Consider the following 12,698-nt stretch of genomic DNA (forward strand, 5'->3'; position numbering starts at 1 on the left):
GACATATTCGATAACCATGCTATATTGAAAATATGTTTATCACACTGCGAGATCCAAGTTGAAAAAAACTATATTTGTATAACCCGTTACGCCAAAAAAATATTGTATAACATGACCCGTTGTGCCAAATGGAAGTTAAAAATATTTGCATTTTTTTAGTAACTTTGTTTGAGCAAATAAATACAGTAAGAACTTAATAAAAGTTTAGCAACAATAGAGTACAATTGTATCATGCGCAACAGCAACAAAAATTAGTTAGCTAATAAATTGTTTGAAGGGAACCAAACATTTCAGAGTAGTTTATCCGACATCTCATTCTTAAAAATGATCCCAAGCGGCCATCAACGAAAATACAATTATTTTTTTAGGGTGAAAATACAATTGTTTTGATGCAACGACGGTAAGAGAAATGAGTAAACATCAAAGAAACAGAACATTTAAATTGGTTATTCCTTGGATGAAATCTATTATTGTATCACCCAGCCTAGTACCAATTCTTGTCGCAACAACAATCTCACCCAATCCTCCTTCAAGAGGATACACAGAGGATATCAGGACACCAAATTGTGCGTGCTGTAACCAGGAACCTTAATTTAGCTTAGTTTCTTCTTTAAAACCCAGATGATCAACCTAATAAAACAACATATTCAAACAAATAAAATGACATTAGTCATGCATGCAAGACCAAACCGTTTGTCAGAAATCACAGTTAGAAGCATGCAATCCCAATTCACAAGGCGATAATCCCAGCAAATGATCAAAACATCCACAAGAAAAAAAAATGATAGGCTAACAATTCAAAGACATGATGAAGAATATATATTTTTAGAAGTAAAGCACCATAGAATTACTTAACAGGCACAACGAAAGGCGAGGATACTAACTTATAAATAAGGCCATCTTTATACAACCTAACAAAAGCTTAAGTTACAGCTTTTGACCTTTTCTCGTCCATTGTAAAGCACTGACGCACAAGGCTAACATTAAGTTCACATTAGGAATTGGAACTATAGACAATACATTGTTTTCACTATTTTTCTTAACTAAGGAAAATAAGAAGTTTATCTCATGGGTCCAATCAAGGGAGGCTCCAAGCCTATGTAATTGATTTAATACAGTACCACCATACTGATCTTTCCATTCTACAACCTGTACAGAAGATGTGAAGAGGATACACCAAGTGTGCAAAGAAATAAGCTCACTATGATTCATGTTGCATCACACATGAGAAATTGACACTGCCAATTATGAATTTAAAAAATATACAGGACTCTACATTGTTACAGCTTCTACCACACATTGCCTACAGTGCAAACAAAAGAAAAGACAACCATGCATTATTTCAACTAGTGTAAGCAAGACACTTATAATAGAGCAACATCATGGCAGCTCTAGTTATCAGAACAAGGCTAAAGTGTAGCTTAAAATCATTAGTTAACTCTGCTTCTATTCCGGTTGCTGAAAATCACAATAGTAAACTTGTCCCTAACTCTTTTTGTGATTAGTAGTCATGTGCATGACTAAACCATATCTTTTGTTATTGTTGTGCGTCCGCATACATAACATGTTAAACTTAGAATAGTCGTGCCCTAACATGTTATTCCGGTAAAAAAATCCTTGCGAATCAAATTGGCGATACACATACAAGATCTATGAGCACTATAGTGGAACCATGATACTCTATATACAGGGAAAATAGAGAATTGAATCGCTTTCCACGCAAAGCGACATGATGGATCTGGGCTTCCCCATGGGCGATCATGTGTGGGCAACATCTATACTGTTTAATATGCTTTGCCACTAAATTATGGTCTCATTGATTGAACTGTAGAACACAAATTTTTAAAATATGCATAATTATTACTTTTCGCTTTCTTTAATATGAATAACAAGAACTAAAGGACATATTCATGTCATGAAAAGTGAGGAAAGAATACTCAGAACCCTTTTCACCTTTCTTTTTCACAATCCTTCTCGTGCACTCATCTTGACACGACCAATTATCATCCTTTGGATATATTTAAATAGAAAAATGTTCTGATTTCATATATGGCTTCTTCTATTAAGATGAGTTATAAATGTATCAGTAGATCTGTAAAAACATCGAATTAATTCCTGAAAAACAGGTACAAATGACATGGAGAAGCGCAAGCTAGTGCCTACTCCACACATACCTGAGAGGTTGGAGCTACTAATATGATTATACAGATTTCACAGAAGATTTTTTAAATAAAACGCAACAAAAAGCACAACAAAATGCAGTGTGACAGAGCAAGAGACCCACAGTTGATATAGCTAATGCCAAGCCAGCATTTGTACCTCTCCATAATCTACCAAATCCTTCCTGAAACAACCGATTAGCAAATATATCAAGTATCAGTATCCACAGGATGTTAGTACTAACATAAGAAATTAGCAAATGGCATTTGCGCTGCATTACCTGTCTAACAACTTTCAAGAATACATCAACTGTTCCCTTGTACTGAAAGCAATCAGGTGGGCAAATAGGTTCACTTCCCAAAATGATACCACGTGTGCATGATGGAGAGCATCACAACTCAGACAGTATCTGGAAAGAAGGCATAAGCAGCATTCCTCTAGTAAGGACAAGAAATAAATAGGTTATCTGTTTGATGGCTAACCTAGAACAATGGAACTGATGAGCTCATTCAGACAGTTAACATGAATAAGCATTAAATAAATGAAAAATTCTTATTATGTAAACGTGAATAACTTTGGTTCTGGAATATGATCGCAGTTTCAAGAGATTTCTAATGCCCATTTTCTTCTTATGCACAATCCCACTCCAGATTACATTCGAGGAAACACTACAGTAGATTTGAAATGCATGTAATTAGAAATAATAGAGTTTGCCAATTGCAAACAAAATCAGAAACAAGGTGACCAAACCAACATGCTTTATCTACCTACGGAAGGATCAAATCTGCATTGTTATTGAGAATAATCATCTTGGCTACCAGTCCGAGTATCTGCGACATTGTTCACATCTAGCACGACTCTGATTTCCTTTGTTCGCCGCCCCTCTGCTTCACTTCAGGTCTCCACCCCCGTGTTGTGATGCTACTCTTGCATTCCAATCTAACATTCAGGATTCAGCTAATATAAACTCATTGCTCTTTGTACAATAGAGAAGTAACAGGGGAAAGAAGAAAAACTGGGAATTCACTTGCCCACTGAAGTGTGTAAAGCCCAACTCAGAATTTTTGGTTGTACCGCGCATCATCATCCATCTCAGATAGTAAGAGCATGTCCTTTAGCAATAAAACATCTGCTTAATTTTGACCTGGAGATAAGAAGATGGACAAGGCACCTCCAAATCATCTAAATCGAAACCTTTCAGTCTTTGCTTTCACTATGTCTGAGTACCTGCATGGTGTGAGCAGATCATTCAATCAGTACAAAAAAAGGAATACTGTTCTAAAAAAAGTACTCCCTCTGTCCCACAATATAAGAGCGTTTTGCAAGCTATGTTAGGTTGAAAAATGCTCTTATATTGTGGGACGGAGGGAGTACACAACAAGGAATAAAGCAGTTCCATCAATTATCTTGAAACTAAACATACCATGCATATAAATCCACCAAATGGTTAATTTTCTCACACCCATTCTCAACAAATCCTGTACATACCAAAAAAAGTGTCCAATAAGGAGCATATTCAAAAAACTTACAGCTCCTTGAAAGAATGCCCTTCTCCATAGTAACCAAGCAAGCTCATGAATTTCTGTGATTTAATATAAACAAACCTGTGATGTGGAAGTAAAACCATTGGAATATGAAGTGAATAATGTGCATCTACTCAAGTTGTAGGTAATTCTGCATGTGGTTACTACGTCATCCTTGGTGGGGAGGGGAAGTTGGAGGAGGCTCTCAGATCTCGAGAGGCTTGACATCAGCGGCCACCATCTGCAACAACAACAACAACAACAACAAAGCCTTTAGTCCCAAACAAGTTGGGGTAGGCTAGAGGTGAAACTCATAAGATCTCGCAACCAACTCATGGCTCTGGCACATGGATAGCAAGCTTCCACGCACCCCTGTCCATAGCTAGCTCTTTGTCGATACTCCAATCCTTCAGGTCTCTCTTAACGGACTCCTCGCATGTCAAAATCGGTCGACCCCGCCCTCTCTTGACATTCTCCGCACGCTTTAGCCGTCCGCTATGCACTGGAGTTTCTGGAGGCCTGCGCTGAATATGCCCAAACCATCTCAAACGATGTTGGACAAGCTTCTCCTCTATTGGTGCTACCCCAACTCTATCTCGTATATCATCATTCCGGACTCGATCCTTCCTCGTGTGGCCACACATCCATCTCAACATACGCATCTCCGCCACACCTAACTGTTGAACATGTCGCCTTTTAGTCGGCCAACACTCCGCGCCATACAACATTGCGGGTCGAACCGCCGTCCTGTAGAACTTGCCATATCTCTGCTACCTTTTGGGTACTCAATCTCTCTTTTAGCTTTTGTGGCACTCTCTTGTCACAGAGAATGCCAGAAGCTTGGCACCACTTCATCCATCCGGCTTTGATTCGATGGTTCACATCTTCATCAATACCCCCATCCTCCTGCAACATTGACCCCAAATACCGAAAGGTGTCCTTCCGAGGTACCACCTGGCCATCAAGGCTAACCTCCTCCTCCTCACAGCTAGTAGTACTGAAACCGCACATCATGTACTCGGTTTTAGTTCTACTAAGCCTAAACCCTTTTGATTCCAAGGTTTGTCTCCATAACTCTAACTTCCTATTTACCCCCGTCCTACTATCGTCAACTAGCACCACATCATCCGCAAAGAGCATACACCATGGGATATCTCCTTGTATACCCCTTGTGACCTCATCCATCACCAATGCAAAAAGATAAGGGCTCAAAGCTAACCCCTGATGCAGTCCTATCTTAATCGGGAAGTCATCGGTGTCGACATCACTTGTTCGAACACTTGTCACAACATTATTGTACATGTCCTTGATGAGGGTAATGTACTTTGCTGGGACTTTGTGTTTCTCCAAGGCCCACCACATGACATTCCGCGGTATCTTATCATAGGCCTTCTCCAAGTCAATGAACACCATATGCAAGTCCTTCTTATGCTCCCTATATCTCTCCATAAGTTGTCGTACCAAGAAAATGGCTTCCATGGTCGACCTCCCAGGCATGAAACCAAACTGATTTTTGGTCACGCTTGTCATTCTTCTTAAGCGGTGCTCAATGACTCTCTCCCATAGCTTCATTGTATGGCTCATCAGCTTAATTCCACGGTAATTAGTACAACTCTGAACATCCCCCTTGTTCTTGAAGATTGGTACTAATATACTCCGTCTCCATTCTTCTAGCATCTTGTTTGCCCGAAAAATGAGGTTGAAAAGCTTGGTTAGCCATACTATCGCTATGTCCCCGAGACCTTTCCACACCTCAATGGGGATACAATCAGGGCCCATCGCCTTGCCTCCTTTCATCCTTTTTAAAGCCTCCTTCACCTCAGACTCCTGGATGCGCCGCACAAAACGCATGCTGGTCTCATCAAAGGAGTCATTCAGTTCAATGGTAGAACTCTCATTCTCCCCATTGAACAGCTTGTCGAAGTACTCCCGCCATCTATGCTTAATCTCTTCGTCCTTCACCAAGAGTTGGCCTGCTCCGTCCTTGATGCATTTGACTTGGCCAATATCCCTCGTCTTCCTCTCCCGGATCTTAGCCATCTTATAGATGTCCCTTTCACCTTCCTTCGTAAATAAAGATCAAACCATGGTAACATAAACAATAGGAGACCTGAAATTATGGACTGAACAAAAAGAGATAAGTTGGGGAGAAATTTAGGTCCCCAGACTGATGAGCTCTTGCATATGCATGATATTACAAATGTGATACCTTTGTGCTGCCTTTAGTTTTGAACCACTCGGAGACCATTCTGATCCCTCTAGCAAACATGTCAACATAACTATATGGGCAATGCATTTTGAACCATTGACCAAAGCATCCATGCACTTGGAACTAAAAGCATCTAATTGTTCTGTTCTAAACTATTTTAAAGTCTGCACTTTGTACAGATGCAACTTGGTGTCATGAACTGAATTAGTGCATTACTTACACAACAGATATCAGATTAAGTAGAAGTCGATAGAAATTAGCAGAAGTGGGCAACAAAAATCAGCAGCCCATCACCTTGCAATATAGAACATACTTTCGCCGACCATCATAGATCATACCGCTAAACAACAAGGCGCATCAGCCGCCCACTTGAATTATTATTCTGCAACAAAACAAAAGCACACATAGAGCACCAATTAGAAGGGATCCTGTATGGCAACAAAAAAAACCATTTAGCCATTCATCAGGAAGATGGTGTGCATTAGGTTGGGCCTGCTTACATGGTACAGAGGCATTTAGGCTACACAAATCTTGTAGATATGTGTGTGCAGAGAGAGAGAGATCACAAATCCATAGATGTGTGTGTAGAAAAAGGGATCAGGAGCGAAGGAGAAGCTCACCATGGGGTCTCCCCATCCCCAAAATCTGCCTGTCATGCCAAGGAAGAGGCATGGAAAAGAAGGTTGGGTGGAGGCATAGGTGCTGCCGCCGCTCAGGGCAAAGCAGAGGCGAGCCTGGAGGAGAGCCTGGCCTCCTCCCTGGCTGGGCGGCGGCGCTGCCTCCAGGAGGGCCGACCTGCTCCTTCACCTAGTTTCCCACCTCCTCTTCCCCTGCCCCTTCACCCCACCACTAGGCTCGCCTAACCCACGCTCGATCTGGATCCAACAACGAAGAGAAGGAAGACGAGGTAGAGGGGCTAGCGTGGTGGAGGAGGAATAGCAGGCGACGACGGGACTCTAGGGTGGAGGCCGTGGCGACGCAAGGAGGGGGTGGAGGAGAGGCGGCGGTGGGGCTCCAGGGCAGAGGCCGTGGTGACGCGAGGAGGGGGATGGAGGAGGGGAGCGGGAGGCTGTGGGGATCGAGGGAAAACAAGGCTAGGGTTTGTGTGACGGCTGGTGCGGGAGTGGGACGAGGCGGATTGGCTGCGGAAGCGTGGAGCGGATTGGTTAAAACCGTCTGCACACGGCCATGACTGACCCAGCCAACCAGAGCACGAGACGAGCCTACCCGTCATAGGCCAGTGGAAATGACTGTGAAGTGAAAATTGATTTTAATTGTTGTGAAGATCCAATGGCTCAGGCACGCCAGAAAGGTAGATCGGACGACCGACGAAGCTGCAATCGGGGGAGCGTTTTGGAGGGGAGTTGGCTAGCCTCTTTTTTGTTTTAAACTAGTTGACCCGTTGCGCCAAATGGCGCAGAGACCTGTTGAAGACATGTTGTCGATGAAAATAGTTTCATGCTGCAAGAACCTTCAACTAAATCATGCTATTTTTTAAACAAGTTTATTACGTTGTTAAATCATAGTTTGGGAAAAGGAAAACTTTGCATAATATGAATATGTTCAGTTTGAAAATATGGCCACTATGATGAGGGAGTAAAGTTGGCATGGTTGTATTTTTTAGCAAGTTTGAAAACATGGTTATCATGATGAGAAACCTGGCCGTGCATCTTTTTCCTGCAAAAAGAGGGAAAAAGATAAGAAACCTAAGAAAAAAAACGTGTCTTTGTTGTGCATATACGGAGATATAGGGATCAAGAGGTATTAGGATATCCCATATGTTATTTAGCCCAGCCCATGTAGAGCGATGTTTGTGGCCTGTGAGGTGCTGAATATGAAGCGGCAGGGGGCGGATCCAGCAGAGACTGTCTATCCCCTTCATTTCTTTCCCGGTTCCTCAGCTGGGTGACAGAGGCGTTTCCTCAGCCGCCGACCGGTGCAATTTCTCATCCGTTGCGCCAAATGGCGCAGAGACCCGCCAAAGCCATGTTGTCGATGAAAATAGTTTCATTTTGCAAGGACTTCAATACTCGTTCTAAAAAGCCCATATATTAAACCATACTCTTTTGAAAATGTCTTTCACATTATGTAATCCAAGTTTGAAAAAAATGTATAACCTTGCACCAAAAAATTATATTTGTACAACACTGCCCATTGCGCTAAAAGGCACCGAGTCCCATTTAAAACCATGTACTTGCTAAAAATATTTGCATTTTTTCAGTAACTGTTTGAGCAAATACATACGGTAAGAACTTAGTAAAAGTTTAATTGATTGTCTATTTAAGCTCACATGAAATGCAAGATGGCAACAACAGAGCACAATTGTATCATGTGCAACAACAACCAAAATTAGTTAGCTAATAAATTGTTTGAAGGGAACCAACCATTTCAGAGTAGTTTATTCCACATCTCATTCTCTTCGAAAATGAGCCCAAGCGGCCATCAGCAAAAATACAATTGTTTTGATACAACAATGGTAAGAGAAATGAGTAACCATCAAAGAAACAAAATGTTTAAATTAGTTTTTTCTAACCGTGGAGGAGAGTTGCATGTGAACTTTATAGAAGAGGGCCAACGTTAAGGAACAGCATGTTGACATACATCAGTCCCGGTAATCAGCTCCTGACCAACACCTTCAGCAACAACCACGACAATGCCCCTTCTTATTGCATATACAGGAACTCAATCCGGTCTCCCTTCCCTTGAACATGGAAATCAATCTCAAGCAGCAGCCGACTGCTCAGAGTGGCATGAAGAGTAATGTGGCCGGTGCTCCTGCTCATTAGTATGACAAGACCGGTGCCATTCACATCTCTCACAACTTCCAAATGTGCCGCGTTGATTGCTTGTTCACTACACTCGACCAGCTCCTTGCTCCTGCGATCCGCGCTCCATTTTCAAGAGAAAACATCGGAGACGAAGATTCATTATTTTACTGAGCCCGCAGAAGTTCTCCAACAACACAATTGTGGGGGCTAACTTGTCGGATCCTCCTTCCCATCTGCATCACACAACACACACGCACACAAAACAACTCAGAACTGCACGACACCAATCTTGAGGAAACACCAAAAAACGAACAGGGAGGCATACCACTAAGTAGGCTATTGGTCTCGGAGCATCCGCCAACCCCTATTGTTGCCGCCCGCCACCTGTTTGCCTCGTCGCAGCCCTCTGCACAAGGAAAACAGATCATAGTTGCACCACACAATAACATTTGGAGAAAGAACTTTGTATGGTCCATACAATAAACATTTTCTCAACAAAGAGGAACATCTTTCTCCCAACACAGATTAAAAAGCAAAAATAGGCAAATTAATTTTCTGAATACAAACCCACCAAGGTAAGAAAATCAAAATGAGGCACCCAGTAGAGCGGACGGGCGCCCAACTGTTGCATGCTCGAGAGTGTTGGGATCCAGACCAACGCGGCGTACAGGAGGGACGCGCTGATGACGAGGTCATAGACCACATAGGAGAAGGACTTGATCAACGAGCACTGGAAGCAGTGAGGTGGGATTGCCTCCTTGATATGGGCCAGCATGAATGCCGGCTTGTCCGTTGGTGCATGCTGGAAGATCTCACTTGCGCTAGCGTGTCCGAGCAGCTCCTGCTTCTCCCGCTCCTCCGTCATTCTGCCACCGACATCCATGATGTCGCTAACAACAACAAAAAGCACTGGTAATCAGACAGTGTGGATGAAGGTATATATATAGCATATCATTCAAGAACGTATATATATATTCTACGTTGTGTGTGTATCTGTTTGTCAAATGAGGCTGAGCTAAACTTCAGTTCAGGTTCAGTCAAATTTTAGACCCAATAAAAAAATGACAAGTTGGACTGGACCAACTTTCATTCATGACAACACATGCCATTCAGTAAGCTGTACTTGGATAGTTAACTGATTGCCAAGCTAAGTAGAAAGAACTGAAACTGTAATTCAAGACTTTTGATTTGAAATTCAACCAAAAATACAACTGATTCAACGCTGTAGGTCATATGTGTCACCAATGTAAAGAAGAGCTTGCAATCCAAGCCAATATAAAAGACATGCATCGTCCATAATGTTGCAAAACAAAAATCCTGAATTGGCTGGAAAATTCAGACTAAAAAGATCAACAAGTACAGAGAAAGGACCGATTTTGACAAGAAAAACTACTACTACAAGCTGCAAGAAAAACTACTACTACAATTTAATAATTGCACTGTAAAAAGAGCTTATGTTTCACAGTAAAAACTACTGCTACAATATGTAGATCTTTAGCAATGCTACCACCTCCAATGCATACATTTTATGCTCTCTGGAGCCATGATCGCCACACCAAGAACTCGCGGGAGACATGGAGGAGCACGTCACAACAATGCCCTTGCAGATAACTCATGACACCTTCACGCCAATGCCTCCAACCTGCAGATGAGGCTTTTCTGATTAGGAACTATATGGTAAAGAAACAAAAATTATCTATTCTAACTGAGTCTCAAAAGTGATCAAATTGAAACATATTCAAAATCCATAAAAAAATAACCAAACTGGAACATGTCCAAAAACTATATATAGCTCTAATAAAAGGATGCCTTTAACCACAATAGCCAAGAAAGTAAACAAATTCTTGTGGGTTAACTTGGTGACTTAGACAAACATCAGATCTGGAAACAACCTAAGTGTGCTGCGCCGGTGTGATTCTTAGAATATTAAAGATGCCCAATTAAACTCCCATTGGGCATAAGCAGTAAGCTATCTCAAAAACTATCAACCAAAAAAGATGTGTTTGAACTGTGATGGTGTAACCTTGTACTGCTCAACATTGTTCCTCAACCATAACCATGTATCAGTTAGTTGGCAACTTGGCATGGCGATATATAATTCAAAAGCATATGCCAAAAACTGATGATGCGTAACAATCTTATTATAAATCAACGCGGTATGATGCATTTTCAAAATAACCAGCTTTCAGTTTATTCCAGAGAAAACAGTTAAACACCTCCCACGATAATATGCCGGCCATCTATAAAATAGACTTCGAGCAAGCAGGCATAATTAAATTAGTGAATTGCACGGATGGGCTAGCAGTTGACCTTCAGCTATATCAAGACAAAGAAAGATGGAAATAAGACACACTTGGGTCACAAGTAAATAGATAATGGAAATCACAGAACGGATCTGGGACATGCATGTATGGAAAATTCCAAAATCCCCGTAAAAATAGAGCAAGTAAACTGCACATATTACATAACTGTTTGCATATTCAACACGTGCAGATCTAGATTGGTCTGCTGGCATCGCAGGTCTCCTGGCCAGTGAGCTACATCCAAACTCGTATCTCCCATAAAGAACAAGAATACTAACTGGAATCAGCCAAATTGCAGACAAGGCGATCAAACCTACTGATCTCATAGAGAGGTGGCAGGCATAATGAGAGCAGGCTTCAGTTGGAAGAAAGAAAAAAAAGCTATGATACACCGAACCCATAGGCGTTGCCATTAGAGATAAATCTATAGGAGGGAGAGGGGGGAGGGGAGTGGGAGAAACAGAGCTAACATTGTTCCTGCTTGCTGAGCCTGTGAGGCGAAGGAGGGGAGCAGATCGAGCACAACCGGCTTTCCTGCGTTGAGCTACTGCTGGATCTAAGAACACCGGGGAGGGGGATACCGTGACAGCATCATCGTGCGCTCAGCACTACCAGATTGCCTCCAGAAAGATAAGAATGGGCAGCTTGGCGGCCAGGGCACCCGCGGCCACCGAGGAGGAGGACACTGTGGCGGCGGCGGCTTGGTCCTTGACGACGGTGTGCAGCGCGGCGGTGGGGTGATTGAGAGATCGAGTCAACCAACCTGGATGCCAGAGTGGGAGGGGATCGCCGGATCTGGGCAGCCGTGGCACGGGGAAAGGAGGAGCCAGCGCCCCGACCATCCATGGCGTCCCCTGCATCGACCTCCTCCCCTCTGCTCTAGCGATGACTAGCCCCCGTGCGGGCTATGCTTCTCTGGCAACCCCAAACTCCTTCTGGCCTCACGCATCCTCACCCGCTCGTCCAACCCCCTCCTCTGCGCCCCCCGGGGAGCCCCCCTGCATGGATCCAAGGCTTCCCCCGGCGACACGGCCCCGCGTCATAGACAAAGAAGCTGTCGGTGCCCTGGAACCAAACCCCCCCAGATCGGGGCCCGGAGTAGCCGCTCCGGCTTCTGTCGACTCGCGCCCGGGCACCGCCGCTTCACAACTCGACGCCGCCATCGGAGCATCTCCGCTGCCGCTGCTCCTCTCGCGCTACGGCTGACGCAGAGATCATGAAGGAGGCGTTAGCTAGAAGAGAGAGGAGGAGACGAGTGGGTGTGGCGGTGGCAGGGATCCGGGAAGGAGTAGGGAGGAGGAAGAGAGGAATGGGGTGTGGCGGCTGTGAGAGGGAGGAGGGAGGAGTGCATGGCTGTGGATCGGGAGCTAGGGTTGGTGCGGTCGTGCCCAATGGGCTCCTCGCTCCAGCCCCAGGCAAGCCATGGGACGCGCGACGTGGGGAGCGCGAGGAAAGGCTCACCCGGCTGAAAATGACCCGCTGCTGACCCACCACTGCAAGCGTGAGACGAGCCCACTTGTCATTGGGTAGTAAAATGACTGCGAGGTGAAAAATGATTTAACCACAAGTAAAGATCCAACGGTGCAACTGAGCTGGAGGGGCAGATCGGACGGCCAACGAGGCCCCAATCGGGGAAGCCTTCTGGAGGTGAGTTGCCTAGCCTCTATTTTGTTTTAAATTAAGGAAATTCCAAAAAATAGTGCAAACTTCAAAAATTTATAGAAATTAATCTGTA

At 43.6% G+C, this 12,698-nt stretch overlaps 1 long non-coding RNA gene across 10 annotated transcripts; it reads right to left on the minus strand.

The window, feature by feature from the left end:
• Window positions 1-336: 336 nt before the first annotated feature.
• Window positions 337-12,405, minus strand: LOC123071223 (uncharacterized). Of its 10 annotated transcripts, XR_006434191.1 has the most exons (11): window positions 10,184-12,404; window positions 8,986-9,550; window positions 8,277-8,893; window positions 6,187-6,274; window positions 3,765-3,924; window positions 3,584-3,638; window positions 2,928-3,387; window positions 2,441-2,569; window positions 2,175-2,344; window positions 1,954-2,092; window positions 337-630 (listed from the first exon to the last, which is right to left on the minus strand). It is a non-coding gene; the product is annotated as an uncharacterized lncRNA (long non-coding RNA). The 10 variants fall into 10 exon arrangements; XR_006434195.1 differs by lacking the exon at window positions 337-630 and having other exon boundaries at window positions 2,026-2,344; window positions 10,184-10,302; window positions 11,130-12,403; XR_006434190.1 differs by lacking the exon at window positions 337-630 and having other exon boundaries at window positions 2,026-2,344; window positions 2,928-3,099; window positions 3,188-3,387; window positions 10,184-12,403.
• Between the last annotated feature and the right edge of the window lie 293 nt (window positions 12,406-12,698).

Source organism: Triticum aestivum, chromosome 3B (assembly GCF_018294505.1).
Source record: "Triticum aestivum cultivar Chinese Spring chromosome 3B, IWGSC CS RefSeq v2.1, whole genome shotgun sequence".
NCBI classification, from domain to species: domain Eukaryota; kingdom Viridiplantae; phylum Streptophyta; class Magnoliopsida; order Poales; family Poaceae; genus Triticum; species Triticum aestivum.